Source organism: Dipteris shenzhenensis, chromosome 23 (genome assembly GCF_047967505.1).
Source record: "Dipteris shenzhenensis isolate YYH24624 ecotype China chromosome 23, Dip_SZ_1.0, whole genome shotgun sequence".
Classification (NCBI taxonomy): domain Eukaryota; kingdom Viridiplantae; phylum Streptophyta; class Polypodiopsida; order Gleicheniales; family Dipteridaceae; genus Dipteris; species Dipteris shenzhenensis.
The window spans coordinates 1814679-1837792 of NC_141618.1; the positions used below are offsets into that span (position 1 = coordinate 1814679).

General features: G+C 49.9%; 1 protein-coding gene across 2 annotated transcripts in view; it reads right to left on the reverse strand.

Moving 5' to 3' along the window:
• The window catches only part of PANK2 (pantothenate kinase 2), a 148617-nt gene that overhangs the window by 77679 nt on the left and 47824 nt on the right, over positions 1-23114 (reverse strand). The window lies entirely within an intron of this gene.

The window sequence follows — 23114 nt, forward strand, 5'->3', positions numbered from 1 at the left end:
CTCTTACTACAAATGGTCTATTGTGATCACAAATTTTGAGTTTCAGAGACTACTAAAGCTTCAATGGCTTAAAGCTCCATATAACAAAAATGCAAAGGTAAGTCCTCCCATCACAAGCTTGTCTCTGCTAACTGACTGATTGAAGAAGAGTAGAGATTATAACCTTCATATCCAATCTTTAAAATTAAATCAGTTTGAAAGACAAATGAAAAAAAGAAAAAATAAAAACGAAGTGAAGATTGGAAGGTCTAGGACAAATTAGTCATCTATGAACTTCTTAATGTGACTAAGTTTATGAAGAACTATTCGACAACTCTTGGAATATCCATCCTTGCATGTACTTAAATTCAAGTTTGATAAGAATTTAACACAGTTCATGCCTACGAAAATAACAATGCTTTGTTGGAATACGAATCTCCTAGAGGTAAGAAAAATTTATCTAGACAAAAGATTAACAAAGAACAGAGACATCTTCAGCAACTACAATGTTTGTGCCCTGTTCTTTTTCAAATCAAGATCTTGATTTTTAACTTCAGTAAAACAAAAATCAAAATGTAAGGCTCATTATTGAACTCTTAAACGTTACACCTAATTTTTCAACATGAAAAACATTCTCAAGTGCAAGCCTACAAGTTCCAACTCCATGGTGACAAGGGTCAAATCCAATAGCAATCTAAATCCCATCTTTTTAACCACGCCCATATGTCCATGACCCATTCCATCGATAATATCAAGAATTAACAGTTTTTTACAGTGTAGGGCCCATCTCCCAGGCAAGTATTGCAGTCTGTTATTGGGCATGTGCTTCATCTTGATGATGAAGCAAAATGCTCATTTCTAGGCCAGCAATTAAAGTGTTTGTCAGAATGGAGACTTGGATGACAAGGTCTATATGGAGCAACCACCTCAAAAGGACAAAGCTCCACATGTTCATAGATGGACTCAAGCAAACTCCATCTCATGGCACATGAAGCTAGATGTGGTTTTCTAGACCACTGACATGCAACGAGTAAGAGAGGTCCAAACAAAGTCCAAACCTATTTGTTTCACAGAAATACTATGCATGTTTGGAAATCAGTTAGGGCAGTCCCAAACTACACAACTGCAAGGGTTTTGTGAAATTGATTGAAAAGGTTGCAAACGTTGAAAGACGGTAAAAGCTACACTGTTTCACTCAACACTAGTAGTATTTCATGGATGAGCAAGAAGCAAAAACTATTGCTCTTTCTTCCACAAAGGCAGACTACAGCGGCAATTGCATCATGATGCAATCTAAGAACGAAGTCAAACTCCTATAATCATTGGGCAGGATTATTGGATTATGCTCACCATGGATTGGATGATGACCTCAGAGATTGTAATATCAAGTGTACACTTAGTTAAAACATGTGTGTTCAGTGGATAGGGTCATAGATGATTTGTTGAGTTCAAATGTACAATCTAACTCCAATTCAATGGAAGTCTAGGCTCCTCTATACATTGGTGCAATAATGATTTGTAATATCAAAGTGTACACTAGGTTAAAACATGTGTGTTCACTGGATAGGGTCATAGATGATTTGTTGAGTTCAAATGTACAATCTAACTCCAGTTCAATGGAAGTCTAGGCTCCTTTATATGTTGGTGCAATAATGATTTGTTGCACCATATATGTGGCACTATGCCACGTACATGTGGCACTAGGATCCTCCGTATGTTGGTGCAATAATATTTTTGTACACCATACATGTGACACTATGCCATGTGTTAATCACACTTACTCTAAACCTAGAGTTTATTATGTCCTTTAAAAACCCATAGTTTCTTTATATTTCACATTGTGTGCCACTCGCTTCAACTTTCTCTAACTTTATGTATTCTATCCACTCTCACCAACTTCACAATCATTCCAAACACCTTTGGACATGTGTCCTTCCCATACCTCTACTACATAAAGTATGACTTGTGTGATGGTGCTAAAAAAATAGATTTCAATTTCCATCTGCAAATGCCCCCCATAATGGCATCTGTTCTCAAAGGCATAATAGTTGGTCCAATATGCATGAATCAGATGCTCAAACCTTCTATGCCACTTATATTTTACTTATCTTTTCCCACTTGATAGATAGCCACTACTTTTTTAGTATTGATCCAAGATATAAGAGAGAGAGAGAGAGAGAGAGAGAGAGGGAGCTTATTGAAAGTCTTTGAAAGACATAAAGGTCTATGAGATTGAAAGATCCCGATACAATGAGCTGAATGGGTGGAGCCTCTAAACGTGCACGGACAACCAAGACAAATACAACATCATCATAATCATAGAAACACTAGTAAATAGAACATCTCACGATGCCGTATAGAGAGCATCTGCTCAAGACACATCGGCAAGATTAGGGCATACAGCCGGGCTCCACTTAGAGCATGATCATGGAGCTTTTCCATCCAAAGAGCACAGACAAGCCATCCCTGAGGAGATGGTGGAGCCGAGGTCCACAGCGAGATACATGACAAACTCACCAGCTAATGGATGCACAGATCAGGCTTGGGGACCTTTCCTCCATGTTCATCATACCAGAGGCGCGCTCAACGGGGGTGACAGTGGCACTTGTTTGATGCAAGGCTATAGCTGATAGACCACAACGGACCACACACCGATCGTTGCCAATGCTCTATCACAATCAACAATGCAGCCTCGTACACCACCGGGCTCCCCCTTGGGCTTGATCCCTCCACTAATCATCGCAGTGATGCCACACCACAGCTTCCATTCTCTCCATGGGCTCATGAATGAAAGAGTCAGGCATCTCTAATATGGGAAACACGAGAAACGGGTGAAGGATCTAAAACCATCCCTGAAGAGACAATGGTAACGACCTTGGATCTCATAATACACAGGGCGCCTGAAAGCGAAGTACGCCTCCAACTCAATCTCCTACAAACCACAAAGTAAAGATGGGACCCTCTCTAGGTATGCCCTCATCCCACCCGCTCTTAATGTGTAGTTGGTGCGATGAGACACAGAACTACCCAATCGAAATCCTCAAGAACGATGGAGGTGAATCCATGTATAGCCTGGTGGGTCGATGAAGACCTCTGGAATCTATAATCATTGGTCCCTGTAAAAAAGTTGAGCCTTACAGGAAGCTTGTTGGGCGCCAACCAATGCATGAATGTGTGTAGCTATAAGAGATCCTCCCGGCTAACTTGGTGGACGTGAGGAGAACAGGGGGGCCTGAATGCTATACTGAAAGCGGGGTAATATGTCCATGTGGAGCCCCACACTCTCAAATCATCTACGTGTACAAGCATGCCAACACCTCTGACCGCCCTTAGTTGTGGTAAAGACACGGATGAAGATAGAGTCATCCATGGTAACCTACATTGGCTTGAGGTATAAGAGCCATAATCCCTAACTCAAAAGAGGTACATGATAACATCAAGCTGTATTGGAGATGCACCAAACTCCGCTACAATTATCTGATGTGGAACTGACCGCTTATTGTGAATCATCCATGACAACGAGAGAACCTAAAGCCTCTCCACTCGAGCCCGATTTGCTATGATAGATCGGGCCCCCAACAAGGGCCGCCATACATACTCGCTAGATAGATCGAGAGTCAAAGAAGAGACTGGGTCCAAGGATCCTAGAAATGACAGGGAAAGCACCACCACTCAAGTCCAACACGTGCAACATATCCCCTACTCAATCAGGCCTGCATCATTGGTCGCATCATGAAAATCATGCCAAAGAAAAGAATCCCCCCATATGTATATGATGTGACAACCACCACCGGTAATCCGTCTGCATGAACTAATGTTTTAAAGATCATGACCTTGGTTTTACCAACGTTGGCTTCAAGTCATGTGTCTGAGCAACGCACCAATTAAGATAGAAAGAACTTATTTCAATATCATTAGGCTGCAACATGGACGAAAACTTCACAAGGTGAAATTTGCATGTCCGCTAATACGCCACAATCATACTAGTATTGTAGTTTTCCGGGCTCATGGGATCCCCTTCCTTGTGAATGGGAGTGATGGTGTTAAGGGTCTAAGTGTTAGGGAATCCAGTGCAAACCACTTGGTTAAAATCTTTGCTAAGATAGGGGCCAAGTATGGTGGCACGTAATAAGGGCAGCACACAAAGATATCCTTAGAAAAACAACCACGTTACCAAAAAACGTGTTTTGGCTGGCCGAAACACGTAAAAACATTTCACCGAAAAGCGAAACGCCAATGCACTCTTTGCTTGTAGGCTATCACCTGTAGGTTGTCACCCGTGTCTTGACTCTTTTGAGAGTCCTCTATATGTGTGTGCGTAAGTGTATCTAAGAGCTCTTTTGAGAGAAGCTGATGTGATGAGACTCGTATCTAACCAATGGTGATCCTCATTGCATGTGAAACTCTCCTATCCTCAAGATATTAAGGTTTGATGACAAGACCGTGTTCTGAGACCCTCAGGAAGTAATCATGGTAGAACTGAAGCTTGGTGGAGAGATCCTCTCCCCCCCAAGCCCTAGGTGTATGGAGCTGGAGGAGGTCCAACCGTATGATACGGTTGATCTCATCTCGTGGGATCATCTCAGGTGGTCCGTCCAGGCTGTACTGAAAGGGGGGAAGTCTGTCCATCTGAATGTCGTGACTACCAAACCATGTGGATATCCATGTGTACCATGTGGTATCAACACCACTCTCTGCTAGTTGCCTGGAGGATTCAAGTGCTAATCCCGGTAGTCTCCCCTGGGGTAGGGTCCAAACTCTGTGGAGGAATGTCACTGTCTAGAAGATGGCATCAACCTGGAGGGGGGTCATGGCAAACTCTGCCTGTATAATCTGATGGGGGACTGAGGGTTTACTCCGAATCATCATGGATCCCATGGTCACCTGCAATCTCTCAAATCTCTTCCACTTTGTTGCTGAAATATCACTGTCCCAAAAAGGTGCAGCGTACATGGCAGTCAATCCCACCAGCATGTAGAAGAGCCAACCCTTCGTCGGGGGGTCCTGGAAGTGTGCTTGGAAGCATCTCCTCTCTAGTCGGGCTAGAGCACCCCGTCCTCGTGTGAGTCGTGCCGTACCCGCATGGATCATCGTGAAACATGGTCCAGTGAACACTATCCCCAAATATGTGTAGGACTGCACTATCTCCACAGGCTCACCACGATATGTGAAACTATGATGACGAGACGCTGCTCACGAGGTGCTGAAGACCATAACCTTGGTCTTCCCAAGGTTAATTGTCAAATCTCTCTCCCTGCAGAACACCTACAGAGCCTCGAGATGTCTCTGCAGCCCTCCTGCTCAGGATGATATGAGGACTATGTCATCGGCATACAACAATATCTGCACCATCAGGTCAGCCAAGAGCGAACCCTCTCCGCTTAGTCGATCGACAAAAGAAGTGATCTCGTCAATATAGAGCCTGAAGAGAGTTGGTGATAGGGGACAACCTTGCTTAACTCCAATGGTGCTCTCAATCCAGTCTGATAAGCCTCCTGGGGCACGTATCCTCCCTCTGACAAACTCATATCGACTCATGACCCCCCAAATCATGATATCTCGGAGCCGTAACTCCTATAGCCTCTTGATCAACTGAGAGCGTGGGACAGTGTCAAATGCCTTACGAAAATCTACGAAGCAAGTGTAGACATGCTAACGCCTCGACTTCGCCTCCTCACTAATAGCCCTTAGGGTGAAAATGTGATCCAAGGTGGAGTGTTGTCTCTGAAATAGGGGATCCGCCGCCAGTATGGACCAGAGTGCAGCGATTGCCAGCCGCCCAGCTTGTGTTCTAGTGACGAGTGAAGCGAAGGAAGGGGCCTTCGGCTCTTTTCCTCTGGAACCTGCCTACCCAAGTGCCCATTGTCCATGACCCTCTGTGTGGCTGATGGGCTCCCTCTCTAGGAACGATTCGTATATCTTAGCCAAAGTGTGGCCAATCGTAAGAGTACGGTAATTCCCAATGTCCATGGGATCACCTGCCTTGTGTATCGGTACTATGGTGGTGGTGCTCCAAGTAGGTGGGAAGCCATGCTAATATCGGGGTCAGGATCTCTTGCCCATGCCCAAAATGCTCAGTGCGTAGTCCCTCATGATCCGGTGATCGTCGGTTATGAGGCCGAAGAAGGACAGCTGGTACATTAAGGTAAACTGTGGTGGGTCTGGGCATAGAGGACATATCAGGTGGTGCCTAACCTGGGACATCACATAGGGAGCAAGCGTATGTGTGCCAGACTGCGGGATCTGTGATGGGAATGGGTGACTTCCTTTTTGATAGGAGTCCCCATCCCGTGGTAGGATCTCCTCAGCGAAAAGAACTGATCACCTAATCCATCCTATGCATGAGGAAAGCCCGCTTCTTACTCCGTGTTGGAGATAATTATTTATGTTTTATATATAATTTATACAAAATACAAATTTTTACCCATTTCTAGACGAAACGCCTAGAAAAATCTAGAAACGTTTTCTAGAAACAATTCTTGTGACACGGGTCATGTATGGCATAATTGCTGAGCTGGTTATCAAGCAGAACCTTGTACCAATGAGCCTGAAAATCTAAGTTGATACGGTACCACTTGTGCATCGCTGCAAGAGAAGACTGCTGAACTACATAGATGAAGGTGACCATACCCTGTCGACTGAGAGCATCCGCCACTACATTTTCTGCCCCTAACTAGTACTCAATCAATTCCACCAAACTGCTGAAAAGTTTGGCTCCATCGACCTGGCAGTCAGACCAATAGGCAGCTGGGATAGTCTGAATCCACTTCAATGCTTGATGATCTATCTGAGCAGTAAAATCCTATCCATATACAGAAAATACTTCCATGTTTTTAAGGTATGGATCATTGTGCCAATGCAAGGCATGGAGCTATGGTAACTGCTTCCTTCAACTGAGTTTAAGGCGGAAAGTGCTTTTGGTTGTCTCCTTATGGGCCGAGTAGAGAAATGAGGTTCTTCCTTCGCCTCCCGATGAGGCTGTGCACTGTTTGAGCTCCCTGGCTTCTTGAGCCTCACGATCACACTCTTCCGTTGCCTCTAAGTTGCTCTCTCAGGCTCTCTAGTGGCCTCCTAGCAATCATCCTGCACCTCTTGGAGCTGAGGCATGCGTACAAAAAGGCTCTCTATCCATTGTTGCTGCATGTGCATCATGGTCTACTTATGGCTACCATGGCAAAAACTGCCATCATGGCTCTGGGACCAGGGGTGGATTTTGTGGTGAAGGAGTTGGAGAAGCAACGCCTTCCTCCACACTGGGGTTGGACTTGTCACTGGTACTCATGGTGGCCCTTGTCTATGCCATTAAACAGTGACCGTCCCCAACTGAACCCCACTATCTCATGAAAGAAAAATTGAAGCTCTGATACCACGGTAGCAGGGAGAAAGACTAATTCACTCTCTCTCCTAACTAACGCTGACTGCATAGAGATAGAAACTGAGAGACTAATGCACTCAAAAACACAAGTGAAAGCTGTGAGGTGAGAGAGAGAATCTGAGGGAAAATATAAGGGACCTCCAAAGAGGGAAAACAATCACTGTATATATCTCTGCCCAATGGGCTGAATACAATTGTATAAGGACAAAGAAAAGTTTTGTATGGAAGGAGAGGATGCTGCATGCAGCACTGCAAAGAACGGAAAAGTATTGTAGGGAGGGAGCTAAACCCTCACTGTAGAGCTGCGAACTGAGGGCTGTTCTGATGCAGACCCTACTGCTGCTGTCCGCCGGTCTAAACCGGGACCTGAGTAGAGACCTGTATATGCTGCGGAAGGGGAGCTAATCTGCTGCTACCCTCTCCTGGCCTGATCCGCCTGGAACTCCTGCTACTGGCTAAGGGAACTGCCCTGGAATAACCCTGGAAGGTAGATGAAATGAGAGCCCATGGGGCCTGCCTTATATAGGCCCCCAGGGCCCTTGAATTGGCCAATCAGGCCCCTAGAGCTTCCCGAACAGGCCCTAATTGTCCTGACCATACTGGTTGGGTCTGCTGTTGCCAGCCAACTGCCACGTGATAAGCCGCCATGTAATTACTGACGTGGCTCCTGACCTGTGCGGCTACCATCAAGCTGCCAAATGTGCAGCCCTAGCCAACTTGGCCACAGGCTACAGATGTCAGCACTCTGATAGGAGATGAAACTTTCCAGCTCAAGAAACTTCTGCCAAAAGTCCTTCGAATCGTTACTAAACAGAATGTTTATTAGCTCCTTGTACTTGCGAAGGAAATTCTGGTGGGCCAGACAATAGTACTCGCATATCGTCTCTGCCTCACTTAGAAGGTGAAATTTAGTCTCGAATATGAGTTGATGGCATAGAGCCTTACACTCATCATCATGTCAGCTACTGCAAGGTATGGAACCAAGCAGCGGCGGGCGCATGGAGTGAGTATTGTCTGTGAAAGTGTGTAAGGTGGCTTCATAGGCAGAACGGTGATCAAGGCGGCTCGATCCTCATGGAGCGGTATGTCATCGATGTGTAAGAGTAGGGTAGAAAGGTATGGGGAGTACTCGAGCAAAACGCTATGATCAAAGTGTAGGTCGTGATATGTAGTGTATTTGGGCAATGTTGCGGTGTTTATCGTAAGACGGAGAATGGATATACTAAAAAAACAGGTAGGTGTGATCCGCTCCTAGAGGTGATGGCGACATAGAGAAATCAGTGATGTGCGAGGTGAAGGCGGGGGATCCCATGAGATAGTCAGCTACACTGAATCCCCCCCTCAAACCTCCCCCCCCTCCCTGGCAGGCCTTGCATGCCCATAAGAGAGAAAGAAAGAAAAGAAACTAAAGGTTTATTAACATTTCGAAAGGCCAAAAAAGCCGATGAGACCAGAAACTGAAAACATGATGAGAATGCAACCCCCGTGGGGAGAATTAGAGGGGTCTAATACAACTCTAAGAAGCTACTAATGAATCTAGGGGAAAACTGGAAAAAAATATCGGGGGAGTTGTTCATGCCATATCATGTGTCATGTGTTAGAAATGAGTAACCTGAGCTCTTTGTGGGGGAGGGCAGGAGAAAGAAAGAAAGAAAGAAGCACTACCATCTTTGAGAGGCCTCGTGGGCCTATGAGACAAAGTACAATCGCATAGCAACTCATACAAGCCACTCTGGGCTGACGCAGAGGGTTCACTAAGGCCCTCTTGAGTAGTATGCTAAGCTAAAGAAAACTCAAACTCAACAAACAAAACTAGTGCTCAATCTCATAGTCAAAATTGGAATACATAGCCGGGTGTCATGGTGGCTCTACTATGGGCTGTGAGAATGTCTCGTATCTGTGTCTGCCGGGTTGTCTCGCTCGGTGACGGGGGGCGCCGTCTCCGGGGTCTCTATATCCAGTGGGGCATGTCGAGGGCAACGCCTCTAGTCAAGCGGTCCCCTCCAAGAAGAGATGTGATGGGCTGAACCTCTATCGTGCATATCCTTGTCTGCCTCTGCATCCTTGGCTCCATCTCTGCTCACCGTTGTCTCATTAGATGGCCCTCATATCATCTATCTCCTCCTCCACTTCGTCATGTTTGGGAGCAAACTCAAAAGTGTAAAAAACTATGACATGTCAATGAGCCTAATCTATCACAGTCTCATGTGCCACTTCCTCCTCCTGCGCTCTGATTTGGCACAACAAGATCTCTCTATGTAGTCGCATCTCCATCAAATAGAGACCGACGTAGACCTGGTTTCTGGAATTCTATCAAACAAGAGACAGGCCCAAAGCCAAATCCCTAGAATAGGAAATAGTATCGTCCTCGAATCTCATAATAGACGGGGCAAGTATATAGGAAGTGCTCCTCTGTCTACACAACCTCCAACGTGCATCGTCTACAAATCCGCTTCTCTCTAGGCGTACCAGTGGCTCTCCCTGCCTCCATCCTCAACTGATGAGATGAGACCCGCATCTGTTTGATGGCGATCCTCAAGCCATGTGAGACTCATCTATCCTCCAAATACTAGGGTATGATAATCAATCATCTATACTCCAAATACTAGTAGCATGTTAGCATTTTAGCTTTTGCTTTCAGTTTTTCAGTTTTTCAGTTTTCAGTTCTCAGCAAGGGTCTTGGTGAACCCTTTGCTTCAGCCCTCAGTGGCTCGTATGAGGTACTTCTTGGATTCGCACTTTGTCATAGGCCCGCGAGGCCTCTTGCAGACGTTAATATATCTTTCTTTCTTTCTCTCCGGTACTACCCATAGATCTTAGCCAGTGTATCACCAATCATGAGTGTGCAGTAATTTCCAATATCCATCGAATCCCCTGCTTCTTGTATCGGCAAAATGGTGGTGGTACCCCAAGCAGGGCGGAAGTCATGGCACACAGCGTGATTGAACGACTGTGCTAGATTCGGGGTCAAGACCTCCTCTCCATGTGCAAAATGCTCAGTGCGTAGCCCCTCATGAGGCCCCAAAATCCATGGTTTGATGATGAGTGTGAGGAAATCAGATCTTACCTCATACGAAAGTAGTCTGTGGCACACCTGATGAAGCTAGAGGCACAGTGGATCTATCGGTGCTTGACATGGCAAAGAGGCGATCACTCCTTTCACACGCTTGACATGGCATAAGAGGCGATCATTCCTTTCACGTAGGATGGATGGGGTGATTAGATCCTTTCGAGAAGGTGATTCACCTTTGTATGGGACTCCTGTCTGAGGGGACACCTAACCCAATCACGGACCCTGATGTGTGGCACACTTATGTGACATCCCTTTATGATGCCATGTTGCAGACACCACCTAATATGTCTGCCCTTTCTAGACCCACCACTTGTAGGCTGTTTACATCACATAACGTGCAAGCTGCGTTGCACCAGTTCGAGCGGGCTGTGGAGCGAGTCATGGGAAAAGACCTGAGACCAAAGTATCTAAGGCATGGGCAAGGTCTACATCATCTCCCAAGTGGGCCGGTAACTCATGAGACAAGTGGCTGCATCATGGCATGATCAAAGTCTATCTGAGTACAGGTGGAGGCTAGCGGGTCCTGTCCTACTGTAGGCATGGAGGTCAACATGCTAGATGCCAAATAGGACTAAATGCCAAGTAGGAATGATCTGCACCAAGTGAGAGAAGGGGGTACCATGAGGTCATATACATGTGCCACAAAGGCAGCGGAACCCATCAAGTAATCTACTGTGCTCCTCCCTCCTCTGTGCGCGAAGCAAGTGAACCCTCTTTGGATGACGGCAGGCCTTTATATATGATCAAATCAAGTAGGTGCTTGCCATATCCAATGACCTGTGTATCCTCTGAATGCCTCACTATTCCGACCTCTATTGGGTCAATCTCTGGTATTCTGACGGGATCAGTTCCAAAGTCAACATATTAACTTGTCTAGTCCCTGTACGTGCATTGAAATCACCCAATAGGAGACTCTCCACTTGCCTAGAGAACTCTGTAATGTCATCATATGGGCTGTGCCCCTCTGTTGTGACCTCATGAGCATATGATGGTGCATCTGAGGGAAAGTAGCACACCGCAAAAAAATTGGCCCGTGCATCCTGTGACTACATCCGAATCCACATGTATCGTGCATGTTCCTCCCTACGCATCATAGATATAAGTGAACCCAAGTGTGATTTGAGAGAGAGAGAGAGAGAGAGAGAGAGAGATATTAACGTCCACAGAAGACCTTGCAGGCCTATGGGACAGAGTGAAAAAGCATCATAAAAAAGAAACTCATACATGCCACCAAGGGCTAATGCAAAAGGGCGCGCTAGGGCCCTTTGCTGAAAACTAAGCTAAACAGAACTCCTAGCTCAGACTCAAAACTCAAGCTCAAATTCTCCAACTGAGCTGAAGCTCAAGTTGGGGCCCGGTATCAAGATCCGACGCTTGGTATCAGAGCGTCAATACTGTGGGCCGTGAAGATGTCTGTATCTGTTGAGTAGTCTCACGTGGCAGTGGTGGACGCGATCGTCTCGATCTGAGGACCCGACGGGCTATATCTACTATGATCCCATGCCTCTGGCGGTCCCCTCTCAGGAGGGAAGCAATGGGTCGTATCTCAATCCTGCGCGGTCTGGCAACTATGCGCATCGTGTGTGGTCATCGGTGGCTGAGCCATGCTGTCCTCATATCAGCTATTTCCTCCTCCTCGATCCCACTGTGTCCTCGGGCTGACTCAAATGTATAAAAATCAGTGACCTGCCTCTGGGTAGGGTTTGCCCCTACAACTTGTGACCCATCTGGTGTCTGCCATGCTCGAAGCTGCCTCAGTAAGGTCTCCCTGTGTCGGTGCATCTCCATCAAGTAGAGCCCTTTGCACACCTGGTCCTGGAAATGTATCAGTCGCGAGAGTGGGCCAAATCCAGTCCCCTCCTGATATAGGCAGTGGTAGCGTCCTCATATCTCATAGTAGGCCGAACAGATTCACAGAAAGTGCTCCTCGGTCTCAACTGTCTCCATATCACATATCATACATATCCTTTGCTCTATGGGTATGCGTTGGCACGTCCGCGGCCTCAATCCTAAGCTGGTGGGAGGAGACTCGCATCTACCCAATGGCGATCCTAAGTGCATGGGAGACCCCTCTGTCCTCAAGGTAAAGTGGCTTGATGATAAACCCATCTTTCGATACTCTCAGGAAGTGGTCACGGAAGGGGTGTCATCGTGAGCTCTGCATGTATGATCTCATGTGGGACTGAGGGCTTACTCCGAATCATCGTGGAGCCCATGAGAACCTGCAGCCTCTCAAATGTCCTCCATTCTGCTATCGGGAGGTCACACCCCCAAAAGGGTGCAGCATACATGGCCGTCGGTCGGACGAGGGTATCAAAAAGCCAGCCCTTCATCCGAGAGTCCTGGAAGTGGGCCTGGAAACACTGTCTCTCTAGACGGGCCAATGCGCCCCATCCCCGTGTGAGCCGTGCTCTAGCAACGTGGGTCATCATGAAGAGGGTTCCTAAGAAAACCGCACCCAAATATGTATAGGACTACACTATCTCCACTGGGGCATCTCTGTATGTGAAACTGTGTCAGTGAAGCACCGCCTGTGAGGTGTCGAAGATCATAACCTTGGTTTTCCCAAGGTTAACTATCAAGTCCCTCTCTCTACAAAACACCTCCAAGGCATCCAGATGTCTCTGTAAGCCCTCTACTGATGATGATATGAGTACTATGTCATCTGCATATAACAGTATCTGTATCATGAGATCAGCTAGTGGCGAACCCTCCCCCCCCATACGGTCTAAGAAAGATGTGAGGTCATCAATGTAGAGTCCAAAGAGCGTTGGGGAGCCTTGCTTCACCCCTATAGTATTGTCCACCCAATCCGATATACCTCCTGGGGCTCGAATTCTCCCTCGAACAGGCTCATATAGACTCATGACTCCCCAGATCATGGAGTCCGGGATATGCAGCTCACATAGTCTCGTGATCAGATGAGATCGTGGGACAGTATCAAAGGCCTTCCGAAAGTCTACAAAGCATGTGTAGACTTTCTGATGTCTGGACCTAGCCTCCTCAATGATAGTCTGGAAGCCTACCTGTCTTAGTGCTTACTACCCCTGAAGCTCCGTGTGGCTACTAAGTTCCCTCTCCAGCACTGATCCATAGATCTTGGCCAAAGTATGACCAATCATGAGGGTGCAGTAGTTTCCGGTATCCATGGGGTCCCCTGCCTTGTGTATTGGTACAATGGTGGTGGTGCTCCAGGTAGGTGGAAAACCATGGCATACTGCGTGATTGAACATCCATGCTAAAATCGGGGCCAAGATCTCATGCCCATGTGAGAAATGCTATGTCCATAGTCCTTCATGATCCTGTGCCTTCCGATTGTGTAGATGGCATAGTGCAGCCCGTACATTCTGCGTGGTGAACAAATAACATGTGGTAGGCCTGGGCATACCAGACATGTCAGGTTGTGCCTGCCCAAAGACATCATACAAGGAGCATGCATATGTGTGCCACACAGAAGGGTCAATGATGGGAATGGGTGGTTTCCCTTCTGATAGGAACCCCCATCCGATGGTGGGGTCTCCCCCCCGAAACAAGCTAATAATGTCATCCATCCTGTGTGTAAGGAATGCACATCTCTTACGCCGTGTCAGCCATCGATAAATCCATTGTGCCTCAGATGCAGACAAATGGCCCAGGGCGCGTTCCCATATCAAGTGTGCTCTCAGACACTGGGTCAAGTACTCTATCAAAATAGACTTGGATAGCTGTCGGTCTCTACGGGGCCCTCGCTGTGGTGGGTATAGTGACAGAAATGCAAAAGGATAGGTACGTGTGGTCTGCTCCGAGTGGGGGCGGAGGCACTGTGAAGTCGAGTATCCTCGGCGCAAAGGCTAGTTGCCCTAGTATATAGTCTACAGTGCTCAATCCTCCACCATGGGGGAAACATGTGAGTCCCCTAGATGATGGCCATCTCTGAAGGCCATTGTAGATGATCAAATCATGTACTGCGCCCAACTCTAGCAGGTGCTGTCCATATCCTGTCATAGGTGCAGTGTCTGCTGAGTGCCTCAGTATCCCAAGCTCCTCTGCATTGAGCTCTGGAACTAGGTGGGGGTCCCCCTCATGTGCAAAGTCCAAGAGACCCACCTGTCTATCCCCTGTCCGTGCATTGAAGTCTCCCAAGAGGAGAGTGTCACCCAATCGAGAGAACTCAATGATGTCCTCGTGAATCGTCTCAAATGGGTTGTTCCCCTCCGTGGAGACCTCACGTGCATACGTCGACGTCATGGGAGGGAAGTAACAAACTGCAATGAAGAGAGGACGGGAGTCTGGCAGCTGGATCCGTATCCACATATGTTGGGCATGTTGGTATCAGATGTGTCTTGAAGAGGACAGCCACCCCTCCTGAGCCTCGAACCCCACTGTCTCTCCTCAGCTCCATCCGGTGGGCTCACTCCCATGTGTATCCTGTCACCGAGGGTAGCCCTCTCTCTGGGCTCTCATGTGTCTCTGTGTAGAAAATCATGTCACGGTCAGCGTAGCTCTACAAGAACCCTCCTAGATCAGACCAGAGAGTGCCATTACAGTTCCAAACTGCTAATTTCAGCAACTTCTGTGTGCCCAGTCCATCATTTCTGAACAGTCATGATTCCCCGTCTTCTTTATCCTCCTCATCGTCTCTATCTGATCTTATTGTCCTCTGGCGTATGACCACTTTCCCATCTCTGTAGACCGCCCATTTTCCTTCCTGTCTTGTTGCCATTACCTTCACCATACCCTCCCTACGATGTTCCTGTTGTAGTATGGTGAGATCATCGTCTAGGAAGGTCCTCATGCCATTCAGCGTAGCTCTCATGCTCATGAAAGTGGATCTGTCTCCTTTAGTTCGGAACTTGATCACTAGCGGCCTTGTGGGGGCATCTGCTTTGCCTACCCTCCAAGCAGCCTCGCATGTGATATTGACTCCCATTTTGGTAAACAGAGATTTTGCATCATCCATAGGGGTGTCACCCAATGGTAGGCCTCTAACAAGTGCATTTAATGCCTTGCTGTCCCGCCTTTTATCCTCTTCAAGGGCATCTGAGATGATCTCTTTTTTAGGGGCTGCTGTGCTTTTCTTCACTACGTCCTTCCATTCTAACATTTTGGCTTCCCCCTTGCTGATTTGCAGTTTTAATCCAGCGTGCTTCCCTTGCATAGCGGACTGCATAGCCACTGTCTTTGCGGAGATCGGCATTCTCATTTTTCAGCTCATCCATTGCATTGCATGTGTCCCCAGGAATCCCTTTCAATTGCATTGCATTGCATGGGCGGGGCTGCTGGTGGTGGCACTCAGCGTTGCTGGCTGCTGTTGGTGGCCCTGCGCATACCAGGCAGCTGCTGCTGGTGACCCTGCACGTACCAAGCGGCGCAGCTGCTAGCTGCGGCGCAAGCAGGTGGAGCAGCAAGAGGCAGCGGGGCAGTGGGAGAGGCGGGGCAGTGGGAGCAGGGGCAAGGCATTGGACAGCGCACAGGGGGAGCAGAGGCGGGGAGAGAGGCTAAAGGGCCACGAGGCAGAGGCAAAGAGGCTAGTCGGGGGGGAGCGGAGAGGCTTGGCTGAGAGGTGGCAGGGCTAGGCGGAAGGGCTGAGAGGCTAGGCGGGGGGAGCTGAGAGGCAGCGAGGCTAGGCGCGGAGAGAGAGAGAGAGAGAGAGAGAGAATCAAAATAGAAGGGGCCACGAGGCTAGGCGGTAGGCAGAGGCAGAGAGGCTAGTCGGGGGGAGCGGAGAGGCTTGGCTGATAGGTAGCAGGGCTAGACAAGAGGGCTGAGAGGCTAGGCGGGGGAAGCCGAGAGGCAACGAGGCTAGGCAGAAAGAAAGAAAGTTTATTAAAGTCTTCGGGAGACCGTGAAGGTCTATGAGACTAAAGATAACTCATACAATGAGCATAACGGTGGCGGTCTCAAAACGGGCCAGCCAACCGTTTCTACAAAAAAGAGGTTATGAAGGACTGTGTGTCTAGTCCTGATACAAAAAATATGTGTCTACCTCAGATGATACAAAAAAGAAGGGGGGGGCACCAAAAATGGGGCAGAGGGGGGAGATACAGTATACATGTGCAGGTGGTGATCGTCAGAGACCAATCATAGAGGGGCCGTCAAATGGGAGGTCGAAAAAACCCTGTGATAGATGATTGGCCTCTGACGTCACGCGGCCTAGTCGAGCTCGGTCGTCGGGGGCGGCGGGTGGCCCTGTGGATGAGGGCAACGGTAACCCCGGTGGGGCGAGCAGAGAGCAGAGATGAGATGTCATGGACCTGGATGTGTGAGTCTGTCCGCTGGCGCAGCTGTCATGGCTCTGACTCTCGCTCATGTCCGCGTCGTCGACTAGACTGAGAAGAGGTATCCTGTGACTGGAAGAAGTCAATGATAGGCCGTTGGGTGTCCTCACGCTGTGTGTGCTACTCGTGTCGCCGTGCTCGGAGAGAGGTATCTCGGTGGCGAGTCATCTCATGTAAGAAAGCCGCTAGGCATCGCTGATCCGGGAACTGCAGCATGTGTAGGAGGGAGCCGAATCCGTCGCGGAAGAGGCAATGGTACTGGCCTCGAATGGCATAATAGATAGGACATCTGAAAGCAAAGTGCTCCTCCGACTCGATCTCCTGCAAGTCGCAAAGTGGGCAAAGGCAGTCCTCTCGTGGGATACCCTCTGCACGTCCGCTCTCGATCCGTAATCGGTGTGACGAGACCCTAAACTGACCAAGGGAGATCCGGAGCGCATGTGGTAGATGAAGCTGTGTATAACCCGGAGGTGTGATGAAGCCTTCCTGTGAGATCTGGAGGCAGTGCCGGCGGTAGAAGTCGAGCTTCACAGGAAGCTCGGAGTGAAGAAACCTGTCCGCCAGGTGTGGAGCTGGAGCAGATCCGCTCAAATGAGCCGGTTGACCTCCTGGTCAGTGGGGGAGAGGGGAGATGGTGGAGCGTCGAGGCTGTACTGAAAAGGAGGCAACCGGTCTAAGTCGAGGCCCAGTCGGGTTAACCAACTGAAAAGACGACTATACCAACATCGCTGGTCCCCATCAACGAATAAGGCCATAGAGGAGGATAGGGCTAGCCAAGGTAGGCAAAGGAGACCGTCGACGGAGGAGCTGAAATCCCTGACTCTGTGGAGATAGGTGATAGCCTGAAAAGCCGCATCAAGCTATAGGGATGAGGCGCCGAACTCTGCTAGAATGATCTGGTGTGGTCCTGATGGTTTGCTGCGGATCATCCGAGCAAACATCAGTATCTGTAGGCGCTCGACTCGAGCCCACTCTGTGTCTGAAAGGTCGACTCCCCACCAAGGGCTACCGTACATGCCTGCTAGGCGGACCAAAGAATCAAAAAGGAGAGACTTAGTCCGCGGGTCCTAGAAGTGGGAGTGGTAGCACTGTCGCTCCAGCCTGGCAAGAGCGGTGTATCCCCGACTAATCCTGGCCTGCATGACTGGGCGCATCGTGAAAATCGGGCCTGAGAAGACAACGCCCAAGTATGTGTAAGAGTCAACTATCTCAACAGGGTCGCCGGCGAAGAGGAATTGCTCTCGGTGCATAGCGGGTCTGGAAGTGTTGAAGATCATCACCTTGGTTTTCCCAAGGTTGACCTTCAAGTCATGTGTATCACAGAAGACCTGAAGTCCATCTAGGAGTCGCTGAAGACCAGTAGCAGAAGAGGATAGTAGTACTACATCGTCTGCGTATAGGAGAATCTGGAGGACAGCCTCCGCAAGAGAGCAGCCTGCACCTCCGAGTGTCCTGATGGTGGTCTCGAGCTCGTCAATGTAGAGGCCAAATAGAGTGAGTGACAAGGGACATCCTTGTTTGACTCCGATAGTGCTCGTGATCTCTGGGGTCCAGCTGGTGCCAATCCTGACCTGCCCCGTCACCCGCTCATAGAGAGCTACTACTGCCCAGATAATCACAGAGTCGTAGCCTAACTCCTGCAGACGTCTGATGAGTCGGGCGCGGGGAATGGTGTCGAATGCCTTGCGGAAATCCACAAAGCAACAATATACTCTCTGTCTCCTGTGTCTGGCCTCCTCAATGATCCCTCTAAGTGTAAAAATGTGATCGTAAGTCAAGTGATCCGCCCTGAAGCCAGCCTGTCCGGATGCCCTGAGCCCCTGTACCTCTGCGCGAGCACTGACCTCGCCATCTAACACTGATGCATAGATCTTGGACATAACATGTCCAACCATGATGACCCTGTAATTCCCTGGATCCATGGGATCTCCTGCTTTGTGGATGGGTGTGATAGTGTTCAGGGTCCAGGCTCTGGGGAACCTGTGGCAGACAGCTTCATTGAACAACGTTGCCAAGATGGGGGCTAGAGTTTTGATGCCATAGGCAACAAACTCTGTGCATAGGCCCTCATGATCCTTAGCTCAACTGTTATGAAGCTTATGCGCTGCGTGGGTGACTCCCTGGGTTGTGAAGAGGATACAAGAAGTGGGACGGGGGGTGGCTGAGAGGTCGGGAGGAGGCTGATCAGGGATATCATAGAGTGTGCGTGTGTAGGTGTGCCAAAGAGAAGTGTCTGTGAGGGGGGAGGAGGATCGGCGTTCTAGGAATTTCCTCCAAAAATCCTTGGAGTTGCTACTAAACAGAATGTTCAGTAGCGTATCCTCATTCTGGCGCAGGAAGGCTAGCTTCTTGAGACGGACTAGTCGACGATAATCCCTGGTGAGACGTGGGTTGGCCCTAGCATTTCACTGGGTCGTGAGTCGGAGTGTGCGGCGTAATGCTTTGCACTCGTCATCATACCAGCTGTTGCAAGGGGTGGAGCCAGCGGGTGGAGGGCGGGTGGACCGAGTAGTGGAAGGAAAGATGTGGCGGGCTGCATTGTGAAGGGAGTGGGTGATAAGGGTGGCTCGGTGATCTAGAGAGGGTATGGTGTCTATGTGTCTGAGGAGGGAGGCTATGTGGGCTGAGTAATCAGGGGAGAGATTATGATCGAAGTGTATATCCTGATAGGTAGTGTAGTGCGGGGTGTGGCTGGGAGGGGCTCGGGGCGCAAGGATATGAAAGAACAGGTAAGTGTGATCGGCTCCTGGGGGTAAAGGTGCAGTGCCGAAGTCAATGATCTGTGGGGCTAAAGCAGGAGATCCTAGAATGTAGTCGACGACACTGGCTCCTCCGCCATGTGGGAAACATGTGAAACCAGAGGAGGCACGCCACCGGTCTAGTCCATTGTATATGACCAGATCATGTATACGTCCAAGGTCCAAAAGAGCCTGCCCATACCCAGTAACGGGAGCGCGACTGTCAGCCGAGGAGCGGGGGAAGCCCGAGTCCTCTGTGTCCATCTCAGGTAATAGGACCGGATCTGAGTGGAAGTCCAGGAGTGATGTCTGATGTGCACCTGTCCTTGCGTTGAAATTCCCAACTAGGAGGACCTCTCCGCGTCTGGAGAACTCCACAATGTCTGAGTAGAGATCTAGATAGGGGGATACCCCCGTATCCTCACGAAGCATCCGTGCGAAATGTGACGTCTCAGGAGGAAAGTAGCAGACTGCAATAAAGAGATCGCGTGTGGAGGGGCGTCGGAATCGGAGCCATAGGTAACGGGCATGGACATCCCGTCTAACCACGGATGTCAAGCTCGTGAGCGCCGAACGAAGGAGTACTGCAACTCCGCCTGACCCTCGGACCCCCCAGTATATCTAGTCTCCTCACGGAATACTGACTCCCAGGTATAGCCACAGACCGAGGGGAGAGGGCGCTCGGGGCTCTCATGTGTCTCTGTATAGAAAACGATGTCGCGTCGAGTGTATGACTCTGAGAAGTTCCCAGGGTCAGACCATAGGGTACCATTACAGTTCCATATGGTGCATGCCAAGGGTACTGTGTGCTGAGTCTGAATCTCATAGACCATGTCTCCCTATTTGGGGGAAAGTCTGCTACCGTGTCTGGAGTACCTGGTGGGGCTCGGCGGCGGGGGCCAACTAATAGGCGGCCATCTCGGACGACAGCCCACTTTTCCTCCTGACGGGCTACATCTCGCTGCTGAAGCAGGGTGCGCCGCTCTTCCACCTACATAGGTGTGAGATCCTCATCCATGAAGATAGTAGGGTGGTCCCATAGTGTAGCACGCTGCCTGAGTGCTGCAAGTCGAGCCTGAGTATCCCTGAATCGGATGATGAGTGGCTGTGGGCCCTTGGGGTCCCATCCTGTGCGCCATGCATGCACGATCCCATGCTCGACGAGGCCGAGGGTAGAGGTCACGAAAGCAATCGCGTCCGCTAAGGAGGTAAGTGAATCTGTGCGGGGGATACCTCGTACTCGGATGTTGAGAGCCTTACTGACCCTCTGTTTCTGCTCGACGATGGTGGCTGAGATTGTTGCTTTGGGTGCCCGTCTCGCAACGTCCACCCATCTCGTAGTCTCCACAATAGCAGTCTGGATGGTAGCGATCCGCTCCTCCACCTCTGGTGTAGTGCGCGGGGCCGCTGTGACTGTAGCAGTGAGAGAGACAACCTCTTGACGGAGGTGAGTGATCTCCTGGCGCATGCTCTGAATAAGCTGATCTTGTGCTACGGTATGATCCCGTAGCCGATGTAGCTCCGTAAAGATGTAATCTATCGTCTCTGGTGGGACCCAGGAGGGTTCGAACTGGGACATGGCGTATGGCTGAGGAGGCGTGGGTGATAGGCTGGCTGTATATGGCAGAGGAGTGGAGAAAGGCTGCTGGGTGAGGGGAAGGGGGGACATAAGAGTGGTGGAGACAGAAGGGAGCTGTGTGCGGAGTGAGGAACTGTGACCCTCTCCTGTGGGGGGCAGGCTGAGTGGTACAGTGGTGGGGAAGATAGTGGTTGGAGTAGAGATAATGGCTTCGGGAGAAAGAACTGCATTGGTGCCCATTGCACCCGATGTTTTCAGGGCTGGTTGGCTGTCAATTGCTAATCCACTCCTGGAGATGCGCTTTGTGATCTCTCCCACAATTGGCTTCGGAGACTGTTTGGGTTTGTGGGCCATTGTAGGACTTGTTCAGGTGCACGATTTCTTGCAGAGGCAGATCTTGTTCAGCATTGTTGTAGGGGTGCGCAGGCCTGCGCAAGGCCAGTGGCAAGCCAAGGCTTGCAGCAGACAAGGGCCCTCAAACCACGGGGCAGCAGGCCAAGCGCAAGCGAGGGGGGTGGCGCAGAGGCTATGGGAGGGGGGGGCAGAGCGGAGAGGCTACAGTAGGGGGGGGCACAGTGGAGAGAGGGGGAGCGGGGAGAGGCTGCGAGAGGGGGAGGGACAGCGGGGGGGGGAGTGGCCTAGAGGCTACGGGAGGGGGTGGGGCAGAGGCTACGGGAGGGGGGGGGTAGCGCAGAGGCTACGGGAGGGAGGGTGGGGCAGAGGCTACGGGAGGGGGGGAGCAGAGTGGAGCTACGGGAGGGGGGGGGCAGAGTGGAGCTACGAGAGGGGGGGGAGCGGTTGCGGGAGGGGGAGGGGGGGAGCGGCTGCGAGAGGGGGAGGGAGAGCGGAGATACGGGAGGGGGGGTGCTGCAGGAGGCTACGGGAGGGGGAGAGCGGCGTTATGGGAGGGGGGGCTGCGAGGGGGGGGGGGGGGGCTGCTGCGTGGCGGGGAGGGGCTGAATGGCGGAGAGGGGGGGCTGAGCGGCGGGGAGGGGGGGGCTGCGTGGCGGGGAGGGGGGGCTGAGCAGCGGGGGGGGAGGGGGGCTGCGTGGCGGGGAGGGGCTGAATGGCGGAGAGGGGGGGCTGAGCGGCGGGGAGGGGAGGGGCTGTGTGGCGGGGAGGGGGGGCTGAGCGGCGGAGAGGGGGGGGGCAGAGAGAGAGAAGAAGAATATATTATCGTCCTCTGAAGACCAAAAATCGGCCTATGGGACCTGAGCAATACAAAATCCTCGTACACAAAGACTCCTCCCTTGGAGGGGAGGGTATTAAGAGAAACTACCTTTATGTCTTAGGTGAGTTCCTGTGCTTGAAAAGCTTATAGACAAACGTTCCTAAAGCTGGGGGTGACCCGCTATGTAGCATATCAGCCAATCTGTTATGTCCCTCGAGAAGAGAGCTAAATACTTTCCGGATGTGAGTATAGTAAGGGCATATCATTACCATGTGTTCTTCAGTTTCTGCCATTCCCTGGTCACATAATTGGCATATTCTGCTCTCTTTTGGCATATCTTTCCATCCTCCTATTTCAATCTGCAGCTGGTGTGATCGGGTGCGAAGTGAGGCCAAAGCTCTTCGCTTATGTATTGCCATAGGTGTGCAAATGTACTTCTGCGTGGCTGTTTCTCTTCCTGTATAAGTAGCCCAATATTCAGGGTTGATAAATGTACGGTAGTACTCAAACTTATCTCTGTTTTCAGCTGTTTGCCATTTCCTGTGTAGTGCATTCAGCAGGTCATGATGAAAGGCATCCTCATCTACCTCCTCTGGAGAGTAGTCCAAGTACCTCTCTACCTCCCATTTTTGGAACCATTTTTTTAAATCTAGTGCCCATCCAGATGCCCAAATCTTACCCTTATTCGTCTTTTGGGACTTTTGACTTTCTACCCATGCCCTCTTTGGCAACCTTTCATTATTCATGTGCTTGACCTTTGTCATGTATCTGAATACTCTCTTCAAGGCATGCAACTCTATGGGTATGCATCCTGTCTCTAGGAGTAGGAGAGAGTAGGGTGTGGTAGCCTTGATGCCAAGGTGTCTTCTAATGAAAGATTTCTGCATTTTTTCTACATCATTCCATTTTGATGATGGTATAGTCCCCCCCCGCACCTCTACC